This window comes from Bos grunniens, chromosome 29 (assembly GCF_055505025.1).
Source record: "Bos grunniens cultivar Pamir isolate PY7600 chromosome 29, Bosgru_T2T1.0, whole genome shotgun sequence".
Taxonomy (NCBI): Eukaryota; Metazoa; Chordata; class Mammalia; order Artiodactyla; family Bovidae; genus Bos; species Bos grunniens.
In genome coordinates this window covers 46,056,491-46,074,276 of record NC_141193.1, presented here as the reverse complement: position 1 = coordinate 46,074,276, position 17,786 = coordinate 46,056,491, and the positions used below count along the sequence as shown (strand labels likewise).

At 41.1% G+C, this 17,786-nt stretch overlaps 2 long non-coding RNA genes across 3 annotated transcripts; one reads left to right on the top strand and one right to left on the bottom strand.

Annotated features, from left to right (window-relative positions):
* Positions 1–3,401: 3,401 nt before the first annotated feature.
* On the bottom strand, positions 3,402–8,537 carry LOC147342594 (uncharacterized). The gene is made up of 3 exons (XR_015157925.1): positions 8,030–8,537; positions 6,790–6,885; positions 3,402–3,874 (listed from the first exon to the last, which is right to left on the bottom strand). It is a non-coding gene; the product is annotated as an uncharacterized LOC147342594 (long non-coding RNA).
* A 3,281-nt stretch (positions 8,538–11,818) lies between these two features.
* On the top strand, positions 11,819–17,512 carry LOC147342593 (uncharacterized). Of its 2 annotated transcripts, XR_015157395.1 has the most exons (3): positions 12,314–13,507; positions 14,752–15,004; positions 15,101–17,512. It is a non-coding gene; the product is annotated as an uncharacterized LOC147342593 (long non-coding RNA). The 2 variants fall into 2 exon arrangements; XR_015157396.1 differs by lacking the exons at positions 14,752–15,004; positions 15,101–17,512 and adding an exon at positions 14,080–14,154 and having other exon boundaries at positions 11,819–13,507.
* Positions 17,513–17,786: the final 274 nt, after the last annotated feature.

The following is a 17,786-nucleotide window of genomic DNA, read 5'->3' as shown; positions in this document are numbered from 1 at the left end:
TCTTTTCCAATGGGTCAACTCTTCGCATGAGGAGGCAAAAGTACTGGAGTTTCAGCTTTAGCATCATTCCTTCCAAAGAGATCCCAGGGCTGATCTCCTTCAGAATGGACTGGTTGGATCTCCTCGAAGTCCAAGAGACTTGCAAGGGTCTTCTCCAACAGCACAGTTCAAAAGCATCAATTCTTTGGTGCTCAGCCTTCTTCACAGTCCAACTCTCACATCCATACATGACCACAGGAAAAACCATAGCCTTGACGAGACGAATCTTTGTTGGCAAAGTAACGTCTCTGCTTTTGAATATGCTATCTAGGTTGGTCATAACTTTCCTTCCAAGGAGTAAGCGTCTTTTAATTTCATGGCTACAGTCACCATCTGAAGTGATTTTGGAGCCCCCCAAAATAAAGTCTGACAGTGTTTCCACTGTTTCCCCATCTATTTCCCATGAAGTGATGGGACCGGATGCCATGATCTTCGTTTTCTGAATGTTGAGCTTTAAGCCAACTTTTTCACTCTCCACTTTCACTTTCATCAAGAGGCTTTTGAGTTCCTCTTCACTTTCTGTCATAAGGGTGGTGTCATCTGTGTATCTGAGGTTATTGACACTTCTCCCGGCAGTCTTGATTTCAGTTTGTGTTTCTTCCAGTCCAGCATTTCTCATGATGGACTCTGCATATAAGTTAAATAAGCAGGGTGACAATATACAGCCTTTACATACTCCTTTCCCTATTTGGAACTAGTCTGTTGTTCCATGTCCAGTCCTAAGTGTTGCTTCCTGACCTGCATACAAATTTCTCAAGAGGCACGTCAGGTGGTCTGGTATTCCCATCTGTTTCAGAATTTTCCACAGTTTATTGTGATCCACACAGTCAAAGGCGTTGGCATAGTCAATAAAGCAGAAATAGATGTTTTTCTGGAACTCTCTTGCTTTTTCCATGATCCAGCTGATGTTGGCAATTTGATCTCTGATTCCTCTGCCTTGTCTAAAACCAGCTTGAACATCAGGAAGTTCACGGTTCACATATTGCTGAAGCGTGGCTTGGGGAATTTTGAGCATTCCTTTTATGTTTATAATAAACTTGACCATAGAGAGGATTTTTGTATGAGGTGAGTGAAGTATGCTTTGTATTTATTACAAAGAGTTTATTTGTTTTAATATAAATTTATTTATTTTAATTGGAGTTTACCCAGAGGGGTGGTACAGGGAGGGAGGTGGGAGAGGGGTTCAGGATGGGGAACACGTGTATACCCGTGGCGGATTCATGTTGATGTATGGGAAAACCAATACAATATTGTAAAGTAATTAACCTACAAAGAGTTTTATAAACCAGCTTAAAACTCTCTAAGCGTCACACAACCATTGATAACCTCCCTTACCTAAAACTTGGGATGTACTGAATGTACTTGCAGAGTACATGCTTCATGTGAAAAGTCAACACTATACCTCAGTCTGCCGCAAGTGTCAATTGTCTTTTCCTGTTGTTTACCCCCCAGATGGCTTACCGTGTCGTGCTTAGTCGCTCAATCACGTCTTACTTTTTGCTACCCCATGGGCTGTAGCATGTCAGCTCCTCTGTCCATGGGGATTCTCAAGGCAAGAACACTGGAGTGGGTTGCCATGTCCTCCTCCAGGGCATCTTCACAACCCAGGGATCAAACCTATATTTTCTTCCTTGCAGGCAGACGCTTTCTGTCTGAACCACCAGGGAAGATAGCTTACTACCACTCATTATAAATGTCTTTTTTCCAGATGCCATTTAGTTTTATTCCATATACAATATTCTCCTATAAGGGTAAGTGTGGATATTAAAATTTCCAGCATAGTCCACAGATTGGACAATGGGGAAAGGTAACCCATAGGACAGTAACAGAGGCCAGTGTATACCACCCGCAACAGAAGGCTGCCTGTTCCTTGGAATTGGTTGAGCCAGTCTATGAGTCCAGGGATGGGCCACGCAGTGAGCTGTGGGACTACAGGCCGGGACATGTGCAGCTGCACTGACTCACCCCTGCAAGAAAGGACACTTCATTACTCTTTTGGAGCTCATATTTTCATCACAATAATTATGTCTACACACTTCTGTGGATTTCCGTTAAATCTTCATAATTAGATTCCAGGGCCATAAAAGTAATTCCCCAATTTAGAGAATGTGACCAATTTATTTTATGAAAATCAAATAAAATTCTATCCCATTTGCTAACACTGAAATCCTAGCATGCAATTCAAATCAGTCATGACCATATCTGATTCCTCGCAGCCAATCTCAGGGCGACACAAAATGACTTGAAATGAAGGACGTTCAAGAGGGGCACTCTGACTTTTAATACACTCTAGTCATCACAGAAATGCTCAGTGTCTGTACAACCACAGCTAGTGGTTGAGGAGATTAGCCTGGGTAGCAATCCCAATTCTTGGGACCCAGTTTTCCTAACCGCATCATAGAGTCTTTCGTTTTCAACTCCCCATGTGCTAAACATGGAAACCCTGCACCCAGATGATCCTCTGTTGGCCCATTCTCTCCCTGATTCCACATTAGGTTTCTATACAATCCTTACTTCTTCCACATTATTCTGTCATGACTTTGGGTACATTCCCTCGCTGTTTTTCTTTTTCTAAAAATTAAAATCAGCAATGGTAGTTGTTGTCATGAGATCTTTGCACAAAATCCTGCAAGTAATTCCCCTGCCCAGCTCCACCCTGGGTAAAGCAACACACAAAACTCTACCTTTGGAGAAAGGGGAATCTAAATACACCCAGAAAGAGGTTTTAGTGTCCTGATAACTCATGCTCCCATTTTAGCATCAACTGACTGATCACAGTCACAATTACCAAAACTTGAAAATGAGGGCAATTTATCTTTTGGACATGTTTTCATAATGCTGTACAGAGAGAAACAACAAAAATAACGTGTTAATACACTTCACAAGATTCACAGTGAAGATTTAGTTGCTCATTTCCAAGGATGCGTTAGCCCAAATTTCAGCAAATTGTATCATGTACACAGAAACAGCGGAGAAGGCAATGGCACCCCACTCCGGTACTCTTGCCTGGAAAATCCCATGGACAGAGGAGCCTGGTGGGCTGCAGTCCATGGGGTCACACAGAGTCGGACCCGACTGAGCAACTTCACTTTCACTTTTCACTTTTGTGCATTGGAGAAGGAAATGGCAACCCACTCCAGCGCTCTTGCCTAGAGAATCCTAGGGACGGGGGAGCCTGGTGGGCTGCTGTCTATGGGGTCACACAGAGTCGGACATGACTGAAGTGACTTAGCAACAGCTTAGCAGCAGCAGCACACAGAAACAGGAGGGGAAACGAGTTATAGGGATTTCCAAATTTCTCATTATTGCAGGTCCAGGTACCAATCCATACATCTTTTAACACCTTCTCTGAGGCAGTTGTTCAGTAATCAAATGTATATTAGGAGAATTTAAGAAGAACTATTCTCGATTTCTTGCCTACTTCTCCATGAAGCTTTGCAGTTCTTGTGTTTGGCCAAAAAGGCTCTTGGTCATTAGCATTACTTGGACTGATAAAACTCTTATCACAGCAACAGAAAACATGATTTCAGACACTAGATGGAAGGCAAAGAAGAGGTGGGTATTATCCAGGGAACACCATGACTCTCCAGTTCTCTGTCCTTACCTGGATCAGCTCCATGTCTGGCTTATGGCACAATTCCTTGAGCTCCTCATATATCTGCCCTCAAAGTTTCTGCTTCAGGTCCATATTGTATTGACTTTCTTTGAGTTGTTGAAAAATCTCCTCACTTTCCTCTTCTGTTTTCTCTAAATGATGCTTCTCTTCATGGTAGACTAAGTGAAACACCTTCCAATATTCAGTGTGTTTCATCTTCTTCCACATACTCACATAGCTCTGGGGTGACAATGAATTAATCAGGTCACATCCATGACTGTTACCCACTATTTATCTTCCAACATTTAGAAATTTTGGTATGTTCATTAAAAAAAAATATCTAGGAATCCTTTTTTTAGGGGTGAAGGGAGCATTTCCAGGTGGCTCTAGTGGTAAAGAAGCTGCCTGCCATACAGGAGATGTGAGAGACACAGGTTCAATCCCTGGGTGGGGATGGTCCCCTGGAGGAGGGCATGGCAACTCACTCCAGTATTCTTGCCTAGAGAATCCCAATGGACAGAGGAGCCTGGCAGGCCACACAGTCCATAGGATGGCACAAAGTCGAACACGACTGAAACTACTTAACACACAGTTGCTTTTTATTTCATTGAACCTGAAATCAACATTTTGACTCTAAACACTGCCACAAATATCCACACTTCTTAAAAATGTGAATTTGTGATTTAATAATTGTTTTATATAGTATATGGGGTACACTAATGACTAAAACTACTGAGTCTATCTTACCCTCACATATTTGCCTGTAGACTGACTCTTTGCTATAAAGAAATAATAGCAAATATTCAGAGAACTAGATAACATCTTTGTATGTTTGTGGACTTTCGGGTCCACAAACTGCATGCAAAGCAGAACCTCATGCACATGAGTGTAGCTTGACTTCCCTGTCTGATGCTGAACACTCCACACCTTAACTGGCTTCCACCCTATCCTAAGAGACACCGGTCAACAGACAACTACCTTCTAGTCTTAATTCCCATCATCTCCTTTTTTTTTTTTCCACTGTCTATTTTCCTTCTTTCCTTTAAACTTTAAAAATGATTCATACTTAAGAAAAACAAGACATATACCATTGACCAAAGTCTTCACTGGATTCTCTCTTGTATTGCCTTTACTTTCAGTGGGCAGATTTTTTGATCATGAGTGTATGTTCACAGTACTCATCTGTGGAACTCAATCTTTATTAATGTAACCACATTCCTCTTATCAGGAACCTCCTTTGCTGAGTCCCCATAGTTTTTACTCTGCGTGTTTCTAAGAACTTCTTCCTGTTACCCCAATCCTTCCTTTATTAAACCTATACACCTTGAGCTTCAAACAAACCCCCTTCTCTGTTTCCCTCTATCAGTCTACTTTAACCAGTTCTTCTTTCCCTGATTGACCACCCGTTAATACAGAGATTCCTCCAGTTATCTCCTGATGTAAAAATGTTTTTCTTTTCATCCTTAAAACACTACTGTGATCTCCATCTTATGCCTAGAATATGCAGAAAACTGTGAAATGTTCCTGTCCAGACCAAGTCTTTCACAAAAGGTCCATCCTCGTTCACCCAGTTGCATACTACCTATTTGTGTTAGAATACCTGCCAGAAACTCAGTTTCACAGTCTCAAACTCTAATATTTTCTTAACACAAAATCACACTTCCTCCTTGTTTCTATCCTCAATGATGCCCCACCTTCAGAGCAGAAACTAGGTCTCAGGTTTTAAATTTTATCCTCTTAACATTACACATCAAGTGCTTCCTGTTTTTTGACATTTCTCTACCATCAAGAATGTCTCTTGAATTCTATCATTTCTCATTATCTGTGGGTAATTATTTCCTAAACTTTCCTTTAAGAAATTCTCAACTTTCAGATCTGGCTTCCAATGTCTCTAAGCTCTCTCATTTCCCTTTATATCAAGGTTGACACGATAGAGTAAACAATGGCAGGTGTGCTGTGGGAAAAGTGTAAGTTTAGTTTGATTTAGTTCTCTCTCCCTAAAAAACCTCCTTCCACAGAAAGCCCCCTGCCCTGACTTCTACCCTCAAGCAAATCTCTGCCTAAACGTGATCTTGCTTAGTAAATCTTTTCTGATCATATGTAAAATTCAATTTTGTCAAAATTAATTTTTTAAATAAAATTACAAAATTTTATTACTTAGCTTTATTGCTGTTATTCTCAAAAGTACCACAATGGATCGTGCCACAAATGTTATGTATAGAATTGTCAATTGACTCTCTCCATTACTCCATTTGATCTGTAAGTACAAGGAAATCTGTCCCTTTCATCTATTTCTACACTGGCTTAGAACAGTTATCATGACATATCTGCAACTCAATGTTTCAAAGAACAAACATTGTAAACTATAACCTTAAGTATATCATCTTTGAATAATTGAGATAATTTTGTTATATCTCCTTGTCATTCACACAGCCCAATTTAAATTTTCTTTATGGTGGTGAGAAGTGTCTTTTAATATTGCTCGTTTATATATTTCACATCATTAAATGTTTACTTACTCGAGAATCTAGATATACTGCTATTTCACCACTTTTATGTAGGGTGCTCAATTCACGTTTTTGAATCAACAAATGATAGATCCAAATTTCTCTGCCATGAATTTAGGTCACGTTTGAATCTCATCTATCCTCCATTTCCAGCCATGTCTCTCAGCTCTGCGTCTCTAATGAAATACATGTGTCAACCTACATGAACTCTGTAGAATCTCAATATTCACATGATTCCTCTAGTTTATAGTCTTCAACTCTCACATGTTTACCTGCCTGGCACCCGCATACATTTCCAACTTCAATTTGTCCTTTTCTATCCAAATAGTTAGAGCTGTCTTCCTGAAGTTTCAAAAAATTTCCCTGTGAGAAGCCCTGGGTTTATCTCATTGACAAATTATGACTGTGATTTTTCTATAACCGTTGGTATGTTATGGTGTTAGCTAGGAAGTAAGATCTTTCAGCTTGATATTTTGATTTTAGAAAGAAATCCTAACTCCGTTCCACATGATTACAGGAAAGCCTTTTGAAATTGGTTGGCCACCCATATTGAAACATGAACATTAGAATATTTAGTTCAAACATAGGTTTAGAGTAAACATCATGTGTCCCACGTTTGTGCTGAATGAAATAGAATTTCGTGCTTACATCCCATGTTCTGATTTTGTTGGTTTCTCTGTTCAGATTTATTTTATTTTCTTGTATCTTTTCCCACACAGACCTCATTATGTTCAGAAGCTTTTGCTGCAAAAGAACCAACAGTTTGATTATCAGAGAAGTTGGTAGTGAAATTTTTCAGATCCTAGAGTAAGAAGGATAGCAGAGAATAACAGGTGATCGCTGGAGAAGGGACAGTGTCCATTTTCTTTCACTTTGAAGCCCAAGTATCTACTGTGTGGGCTTCCCTGGTGGCTCAGTGGTAAAGGATCCATCTGACAATGCAGGGGATGCAGGTTTGAGCCCTGGGTAGAGAAGATCCCCTGGAGAAGGACACACTCATTCTCATACTCTTGTCTGGGAAATACCATAGACAGAAATGCCTGGCAAGCTCAGTCAAGAGAGTTGCAAAACAGTCAGACATGCCTGAGTGGCTAAAAAACAAGGCTACTGTGTAGGATGTTTATAACTAGAGAAGAGAGAAAATGTTGAAAAGGGTGCTTCTCCATAGAGAAAACTGGCTCTCGAACTTTATTTCACCTCGCCAATTTTTATCATGCAAATTCCATCTCAGATTTCAGTTGTCCTGCTGCTAGTTCTCATCTCCTACTACTCTGTTCTTCTAGCTAAAAGGCAGGGTTTCTGATTAGACTCTCTTAGATTAGACTATTGCACTCACACACAGTAATCACTATGCACGTGCAGGGCACAAGGCTCACTGAAATTAGCAAGTTTGCCCACCTTGGTCTCACACAGACTTAGCACAAATCCAAACACAATTAACCTCATCCTCACCATCAGCTTGAATTGTAAGAATTTATAATGTAAAACCTTAACTGCTTAAGATTGAGGATGTCCTTTCTTAAATAGTTTATCCTAGGACCTGGGCCACAATGCTACTTAGTCTCTGCTTTATTTTTAACATGAGTGAAGAATGAAAGTGAAGTGAAAGTGAAGTCAGTGAGTCATGTCCGACTCTTTGTGACCCCACAGACAGTAGCCTACCATACTTCTCCGTCCATGGGATTTTCCAGGCAAGAGTACTGGAATGGGTTGTCATTTCCTTCTCAGGGGGATCTTCCAGACCCAGGGATCAAACCTGGGTCTCCCACATTGTAGGCAGATGCTTTTACTGTCTGAGCCACTAAGGAGGCTATCTTCATTTTCTTTAGCATTCACTCTCAGACAGAAAGTCCCCCAGATTCAAACTTCCCTCTTAGCCCCTGCTTACCTGGTATTCCTCAGCCGTCCACTGAATGGAACCATGCCTGGGAGCGCCCTGCTGCTCAGACATACAGCAGAGTGAATAACGCACATCCTTGGTGACTCTACAGAAGAAGTTCTTGGTATATCTGTGTATTTCACATATCTGTTCTTCAGGATGTGGTAAGTCACAAGGTCCTTTCTGTCTGGCAAGAAGTACCAGTTTCCTCAAATTGGTGTTGGCTTTCAGGTTCAGTTGATGGGGTGTTTCCCTGCACATAGGGTAGCAAGGAGGCCGTTGGCCTTCCTCCAAGTAGAGACAGAGACACAGCATGCAGAACCTGTGCCCACAGCCCAGCGTGACCAGGTCTATGAAACACTTCACACACATGGAACAGGTGACTTCATTCCAGAGGCTTTTGGAACTCATGTTTCTGAATAGAGAAAAGAAAAAAGAAAGAACATTATGTTGCTGTGGGCTCTAAGAGTGCCTTTTAAAAACCACAGACAGTATCAAGGGGCATGAGACTTACTTCCCACTCATAGCAACATGTTAGTGTATAGAGCAGGACAGGTGATGTACTGCATGAAATGGAAAGATGATGCTGGGTAATCAAGTGCCCTCCTGACAGTCAGGATACTGTCAGACACAGCTTTTCCATCAGGGATTCAGCTCTCATCCAATTCCGACACAGTCCTCTGCCACAGAGTCTTGTTCATATTCCACCTAAAACAACCCTCCTTATCCTTCTGCCAGTGATAGCAGTTAATGGATATGTATCCATGCCTCTTGAGAAATCTGTATGCAGGTCAGGAAGCAACAGTTAGAACTGGACATGAAACAACAGACTGGTTCCAAATAGGAAAAGAGTACGTCAAGGCTGTATATTATCACCTTGTTTCTTTAACCTATATGCAGAGTACATCATGAAAAATGCTGGACTGGAAGAAACACAAGCTGGAATCAAGATTGCGGGGAGAAATATCAATAACCTCAGATATGCAGATGACACCACCCTTATGGCAGAAAGTGAAGAAGAACTAAAGAGCCTCTTGATGAAAGTGAATGTGGAGAGTGAAAAAGTTGGCTTAAAGCTCAACATTCAGAAAACTAAGATCATGGCATCTGGTCCCATCACTTCATGGCAAATAGATGGGAAAATGGTGGAAACAGTGTCAGACTTTATTTTTCTGGGCTCCAAAATCACTGCAAATGGTGACTGTAGCCATGAAATTAAAAGACGCTTATTCCTTGGAAGGAAAGGTATGACCAACCTAGATAGCATATTGAAAAGCAGAGACATTACTTTGCCAACAAAGGTTCATCTAGTCAAAGCTATGGTTTTTCCTGTGATCATGTATGGATGTGAGAGTTGGATTGTAAAGAAGGCTGAGCACTGAAGTATTGATGCTTTTGAACTGTGGTGTTGGAGAAGACTCTTGAGAGTCCCTTGGACGGCAAGGAGATCCAACCAGTCCATTCTGAAGATCAGCCCTGGGATTTCTTTGGAAACAATGATGCTAAAGCTGAAACTCCAGTACTTTGGTCACCTCATGCGAAGAGTTGACTCATTGGAAAAGATTCATGCTGGGAGGGATTGGGGCAGGAGGAGAAGGGGACGACAGAAGATGAGATGGCTGGATGGCATCACTGACTCGATGGATGTGAGTCTGAGTGAACTGTGGGAGTTGGTGATGGACAGGGAGGCCTGGCGTGCTGCGATTAATGGGGTCACAAAGAGTCAGACACGACAGAGCGACTGAACTGAACTGAACTGACTGTATAGCACAGGGAACTCAAGTGAAGACTTGGGAATGATGTGTATAAAAAATAATCTTAAAAAAGAGTTATTGTTATTCAGGAAATAAGTCATGTCCAACTCTTTGCAACCCCATGAACTGCAGCATGCCATGCTTCCTTGTCCTTCACTATCTCCGGAAGTTTGCTCAAACTCATATTCATTGACTCAATGATGCCATTCAACTGTGTCATCCCCTGTCACTCCCATCTCTTGCCTTCAATCTTTCCCTGCATTAAGGTCTTTTCAAATGAGCTAGATCTTTGTGTCAGGTAGGCAAAGTACTGGAGTTTCAGCTTCAGTTCTTTCAGTGAATATTCAGGGTTGATTTCCTTCAGGATTGACTGGTTTGATCTCCTTGCTGTCCAAGGAACTCTCAAGAGTCTTCTCCAGCACCACAGCTTGAAAACACCAACTCTTTGGCACTCAGCCTTCTTTATGATCCAACTCTAACATGACTACTGGAAAAATCATAGTTTTTACTATAGGGACCTTTGTTGGCAAAGTGATGTGTCTGCTTTTTAATACGATGTCTAGGTTGGTCATAGCTTTTCTTCCAAGGAGCACGTGGCTTCCAATTTCGTGGCTATAGTTATTGGCTGCAGAGATTTTGGAGCCCAAGAAAATAAAATGTGTCACAGGTTCCATTTTTCCCCCTTCTATTTGCCATGAAGTGATGGAACCGGATTCCAGGATTTCGTTTTTTGAATGATGAGTTTTAAGCCAGCTTTTTCACTCTCCTATTTCATCCTCATCAAGAGGCTTTTAAGTTCCTATTTGCTTTCTGCTGTAAAAGAGGTATCATCTATATATCTGAAGTTGCTGATATTTCTGCCAGCAATCTTAACTCTACTTGTGAGTCATTCAGTATGGCATTTGACATGATGTACTCTGCATATAAGTTAAAGAAGCAGGGTGACAACATACAGTCTTGACATCCTCCTTTCCCAATCTTAAACCACTTTCTTGTTCCTAGTCTGGTTACAATTCTTGCTTCCTTTCCTGCATACAGTCTTTTTAGAAAACAGGTAAGTCAGTCTGGCATTCCCATCTCTTTAAGAATTTTCACAGTTTTATTTGATTCACATAGTCAAAGGCTTTAGAGTAGTCAATGAAGCAGATGTAATTCTTTTTTGGAATTTCCTTACTTATCCTATAATCCAACAGATGTTGTCAATTGGATCTCTGATTCCTCTGCTGCTGCTGCTGCTGCTAAGTCACTTCAGTCGTGTCTGACTCTGTGCGACCCCATAGACAGCAGCCCACCAGGCTCCCCTGTCCCTGGGATTCTCCAGGCAAGAACACTGGAGTGGGTTGCCATTACCTTCTCCAATGCATTAAAGTGAAAAGTGAAAGTGAAGTCGCTCAGTAGTGTCTGCCTCCTAGCGACCCCATGGACTGCCGCCCACCAGGCCGCCCCGTCCCTGGGATTCTCCAGGCAAGAACATTGGAGTGGGTTGCCATTACCTTCTCCAGTGCATAAAAGTGAAAAGTGAAAGTGAAGTCGCTCAGTCGTGTCTGACTCCTAGCGACCCCATGGACTGCAGCCTACCAGGCTCCTTCGTCCATGGGATTTTCCAGGCAAGAGTACTGGAGTGGGGTGCTTTTTCTAAATGCAGCTTGCACATCTGGAAGTTCTCTGTTCACAAACTGCCAAAGCCTAACTGAAGGACTTTAGCATAATCTTGCTAGCATATGAAATGATTACAGTTGCACAGTAGTCCGAACATTTTTTGCCATTTCTTTTTTTCAGACTAGAAGAAAAACTGACCATTTCCAGTCCTGTGACCACCATAAATTTTCCAAATTTGCTGGCATATTGAGTGCAGCACTTTCACCATCTTTAATGATTTTAAATAGCTCAGCCTGAATTCCATCACCTCCACTAGCTTTGTTCCTAGTAATATCTCTTAAAGCCCACTTTTTTCACACTCTAAGATGTCTGGCTCTAGGTGAGTGACCACACCACTGTGGTGATCCAGGTCATTAAGACCTTTTTAGTATAGTTCTTCTGTGTATTCTTGCCACTGCTCCTTAATCTCTCTGCTTTGGTTATGCCCTTGATATTTCTGTCCTTTATTGTGTCCATCTTGGCAAGAAGTGTTCCCTTGGTATCCCCAATTACCTTTAAGAGATCTCTAGTCTTTCCTATTTTCCTCTATTTCTTTTCACTTCTTACCTTTCCTTGCTATTCTCTGGAACTCTGCATTCAGTTGGGTATCTCTTTCCCTTTCTCTACTGTGTTTGCTTCTCTTGTTTTCCCAGCTATTTGTAAGGTCTCCTTGGACAAGCACTTTGCCTTCTTGCACTGATTGCATGGATCACAGGTTTATGTAATTCAAGGAAGCTATGAGTCATACCTTGCAGGGCCACCAAAGATGGACGAGTCATGGTGGAGAGTTCTGACAAAACGTGTTGCATTAGAGAAGGGAATGGCAAACCACTTCAGTGTTCTCGCCTCAAGAACCTCATGAACAGTATGGAAAATGGAGGTGAGATATGTATATATATATAATTCACTTTGCTATACACCTGAGACTAATACAATATTTTACATCAACTTTATATTTCAAAGAAATTACAAGTAAGTAAAGAAATTTTCCCATCTAGTATCTTTCTCTGAGTGGAGCACTATGACCCATCTTTGATTAAATATGAAAATGTTTTGAGGAATAGCATGGAAGCAGAGTCAAAATAAAGAAAATCTTAAAAGATAGTTGTCCAAACTTCATAGACAGTATCACATTTCTTTCACAGATTGTCTATGACTGTTTTAGTCTATCCTGCAGTGTACAACTATGCAATAATCCTTAACTTCACAACCTAGCATCAGTATTTCAAATATAGATACATATTGAATAACAGAATCAAAGGGTATGAGATGATATGCAGGGAATGACTAAAAAGAACAGAGTCTTAGAGAATAACCACCATCCGCTATTCTGTGTGCAGTTATAACCAGAGCAAAACAATAGTGTGTAACCAAAACGAGCCTCGGAGGGAAGAAATTCACAGAAAACTGAATGAAAAGAATAACATTTAAGAGGCTTTAGTTCTGAAGGGGTTGAACACATCCATCAAACAGCAGAAGGCAAGAGTAGTAAGTGGTATTATTGGGGAGCTTGACTGTTCTGGGTTGAAATACGGAATGTGAAGAACTCCTCTTCCTGAAGGAATATCCAGGGAGTAATTCAGGCAAATTCAGACAGGTAACCAAAACTAGTGGGTTGCTTCAATTAGGACTATAATAAACTTCTGTAAATGGAGATATGAAATTTATAATTAAAGAGTTCATTTATTAACCAAACTTCATGGATTGAAAGTGTGAACTCAACCTGTGATTCTTTACCTGAGATTGGATTATGGTGATTGGATTAAGTAAATTTCCGAAGGTTTGACTTCAATCCTTGGCATCTAGATGTGTTTACAATTCTTGACAAATCTAATCTCGTGCTACTGTACCTTTGTACAGGGTTGATAACACTATCACTTTGAGGAAGTGGACCTGGTCTTCAGAGGATATATAAGGCATCCAGCAAAGATCCACACTCATTCTTCTCCAGAGCCCAGAGCTGTTGCCTTCGGAATTGACTGGACTGTGGAGACTTGAAGGTGTTTGCCACCAGGAAGTGAGCACCTAAACTCTAAACTGAATTTAACAGAGTTACTTACTGAATGAGAGAGAAGATCTCTGTAACAGTACTGAGGTGAGCTCTGATCCAGGTATAATGAATTTTTGCTATGTTCAGTTAAAAACAGCTTCCCTGGTGGCTCAGACGGTAAAGCCTCTGTCTGCAATGCAGGAGACCCAGGTTTGATCCCTGGGTTGGGAAGATACCCTGGAGAAGGAAATGGCAGCCCACTCCAATAGTCTTGCCTGGAAAATCTCATGGATGGCAGAGCCTGATAGGCTACTGTCCATGGGGTCGCAAAGAGTCAGACACGATTGAGAGACTTCACTTCACTTCTTCAATTAAAAATGAAACTTTAATGGTAATTATGGATAGAAAAGCTATTTTTTTTTGTCTTCCAGTAATATCTATTTTGAAGCCCTGCATCAAACATTTGTTCCATATGTGATTTTTAGAAAAGTAACATTTTACCCACAGTATGTCAAGTAGCCTCTTTATAAACTGAGGGTAAAAGTTAGTGAATATCGCTGAGAATACTAAAATGGTTAATCCATATAACAGGAGTTAACCCAATGCCTAAAAATAGTTTTCTTGGGGATGGTTTTGACCACTGCCTCCTGTACAATGTTATGAACTTCCATCCATAGTTCTACAGGAATATGGTCACTTCTTACAAACAGCTGAGGAAAGAAGAGAAGCAAAAGGCAAAGAAAAAAAGGAAAGATATATCCATCTGAATGCAGAGCTCCAAAGTATAGCAAGGAGAGATAAGAAAGGCTTCCTAGGTGATCAATGCAAAAAAATAGAGGAAAATCATAATGGGAAAAAATAGAAATCTTCAGGAAATTAGAGCTATCAAGGGAACATGTCATGCAAAGATGGGCACAATAAGGCACAGAAATGGTATGGGCCTGACAGAAGCAGAAGATATTAAGAGGAGTTGGCAAGAATACACAGAAGAACTATACAAAAAAAGATCTTAGTGACTCTAATAGCCATGATGGTGTGATCACTCACCTAGAGCCAGACATCCTGGAGTGCTTAGTCAAGTGGGCCTTAGAAAGCATCACTGCAAATAAAGCTAGTGGAGGTGATGGAATTCCAGCTGAGCTCTTTCAAATCCTAAAAGATGCTGCTGCTAAAGTGCTGGTCTCAATATGCCAGCAAATTTGGAAAACTCAGCAGTGGCCACAGGACTGGAAAAGATAAGTTTTCATTCCAATTCCAAAGAAAGGCAATGCCAAAAATGTTCAAACTACCACACAAATTGCACTCACCCCACAGGCTAGCAAAGTAATACTCAAAATTCTCCAATCCAGGCTTCATGAACCGAGACCATCCGGAGGTTCAAGCTGAATTTGTAAAAGGCAGAGAAACAAGAGATCAGATTGCCACATCCATTGGATCATAGAAAAGGCAAGATAATTCCAGAAAAATATCTACTTCTGCTTCACTGACTGCACTAAAGCCTTTGACTGTGTGGATCACGGCAAATGGTGGAAAATTCTTAAGGAGATGGGAATACCAGAACACCTGACCTGTCTCCTGAGAAACCTGCATGCAGTTCAAGAGGTAACAATTAGAACAGGACATGGAACAGACTGGTTCAAAATTGAGAAAGGAGTATGTCAAGGCCTTATATTGTCACCCTGCTTATTTAACTTACAGGCAGAGTACATCAGTGAAATGCCAGGCTGGATGAAACACAAGCCAGAATCAAGATTGCCTGGAGAAATACCACTAACCTCAGATACGCAGATGACACCATCCTTATGCCAGAAAGTAAAGAAGGACTAAAGAGACTCTTGATGAAAGTGAAAGAGGAGAGTGAAAAAGCTGGCTTACAACTCAACATTCAGAAAATGAAAATCATGGCATCTGGCCACATCACTTCATGGCACAGATATAAGGAAACAATGGAAACAGTGACCAATTTTATTTTCTGGGGCTCCAAAATTACTGCAGATGGTGACTACAGGCATGAAGTTAAAAGACGCTTTCTCCTTGGAAGAAAAGTTATGACCAACCTAGACAGCATATTAAAAAGCAGAGACATTACTTTGCCAACAAAGATCCATCAGGTCAAAGCTATGGTTTTCCCACTAGTCAAGTACAGATGTGAGAGTTGGGCCATAAACAAAGCTGAGTGCCAAAGAATTGATGCTTTTGAACTGTGGTGTTGGAGAAGACTCTTGAGAGTCCCTTGTACTGAGAAAAGATGAAATCAGTCAATCCTAACGGAAATCAATCCTGAATATTCAATGGAAGGACTTGTGCTGTAACTGAAGCTTCAATACTTTGGGCAACTGATGTGAAGAAGTCACTCATTAGTTAAGACTCTGACTCCAGGAAAGATTGAAGGCAGGATGAAAAGGGAATGACAGAGGATGAGATGGTTGGATGGCATCTCAGACTCAATGGACATGAATTTAAGTGAGTTCCGAAAGCTAGTGAAGGACAGAGAAGCCTGGTATCCTGCAGTCCATGGGATCACAAGAAGTCAGAAACTATTGAGCAACTGAACTGAACTGAACTGAACTGAAGAAGTGGTGAAGGACCTGAAAGTTGAGAAAATGAAGGCCTAGCCATTTTCCCTGCTACTGTTAAGTCACTCAGTAATGTCCAATTCTTTGGGACCCCATAGATGACAGCCCACCAAGCTCCCCTGTCCCTGGGGTTCTCCAGGCAAGAACATTGGAGTGAAAATGTTTTCCATTGAAAAGTGAAAGGGAAGTCATTCAGTCGTGTCTGACTCTTAGCCACCCCAGGGATAGCAGCTTACCAGGCTCCTCCATCCATGGGATTTTCCAGACAACACTACTAGACTGGGTTTCCATTGCCTTCTCCCACCATTGTCCCTGGAAGTCACTATTTACTATCAGTTTTTTAGGGCTCCCACAACACCTGACCCCACACGGGGGTGCTTAACACCAGTGTATTCTCTGACAGATCTGGAGGCTGGAAATCAAGGGGTTGGCAGGGCTGTACTCCTTTCAAAGTCTCTAAGATAATTTGTCTTTATCTCTTCCAGTGCCAGGTGGCTCCTGGCAATCCTCAAATTATGACATTGAACTTGAATCTCTGCCTCCTTACAAGACCTTTTCTAGTACATCTAAAACATCCCTCTGCTTTCTCTCACCAGGACACCAGTCAGCTGATTTAGGGTCCACTCTCTACCCTGGATGGTCTCATCGTGGTACCTTTGCCTTGATTATGTCTGCACAGACTCTATTCTAAAAATAAAGTTACAGAGATACTGGCTGTTGGGACTTGGACATAATTTGGGAGAGGGTAAGGGGCACATTTTGGAGAAAGGGATGGCAACCCACTCCAGTATTATTGCCTGGAGAATCCCATAGACCCAGACACCTGGTGGCTACAGTCCATGCGGTCACAGAGGGTCGGACACGACTGAGTCACTAGCACAATGGATGCATTAACTCACCACTTCATGAACAGAATGAAAGAATGCTGTCCTAAATTCAAGAGGTCTCAGATTTTTCTGGGGAAAGTAAAAACCTCAATATTTTTTCCTTGCTTTGTACATAGATTACATGCAGTAGAGAAAGAAATAGTTAAAGCAAAGTTTCAGATTTGTGAGGTTTTGTCCAATGAATTCCTTTGAAGTTTTATCAAGGTTAGAATTACTGGGTCAAAGACAAATATACTTTTTAAGGATTTGAATGCATATATACAAAATATCGTAAAGTCCATTTGCTGGTTGGATCTCCTTGCAATCAAAGGAACTCTAAAGAGTCTTCTCCTACACCACAGTTCAAAAGCATCAATTCTTCGGCACTCAGCTTTCTTCACTGTCCAACTCTCACATCCATACATGACTACTAGAAAAATTGAATTTAAGGAGAACTCAGGATCCTTAAAATCAGAGATGAATGGGTGTTCAATATAAAATCAGTGATGAGGACTGGGACTTTAGTTGTGGATTCTATTAACATATAGAGATTAGAGAGATTTAGTGCAGTTAGTGCTGATTCGGTTTATCCAAGGGAACTGTGGTAATCTAATCAGGAAGGGGTCTCAAGGGTCCTGATAGTCAATTTCCGATGCACCATTTCTTCTGTTCAGAGGTGTTCTGAGTTGGCTGGACCATGGACAGCTCTGAAAGTTACAGCTGCTGACCCATCCAGAGAACACAGAACTCCTGACTGGATGGGGCTGATTTTCATACCAGCATTGAGGAGACCAAATCTACAACTTTCTGGTGAGTAAATGGTTCTGAGTAGATGGATTCATATTTCTTTCCCTCAAAAATTAAAAAGAATAATTTTAATTCAGCAGTAGCAGGCTTAAGAATTTCTTAAGCAAACGAAAAATCTAGTTCATAAGAATTATG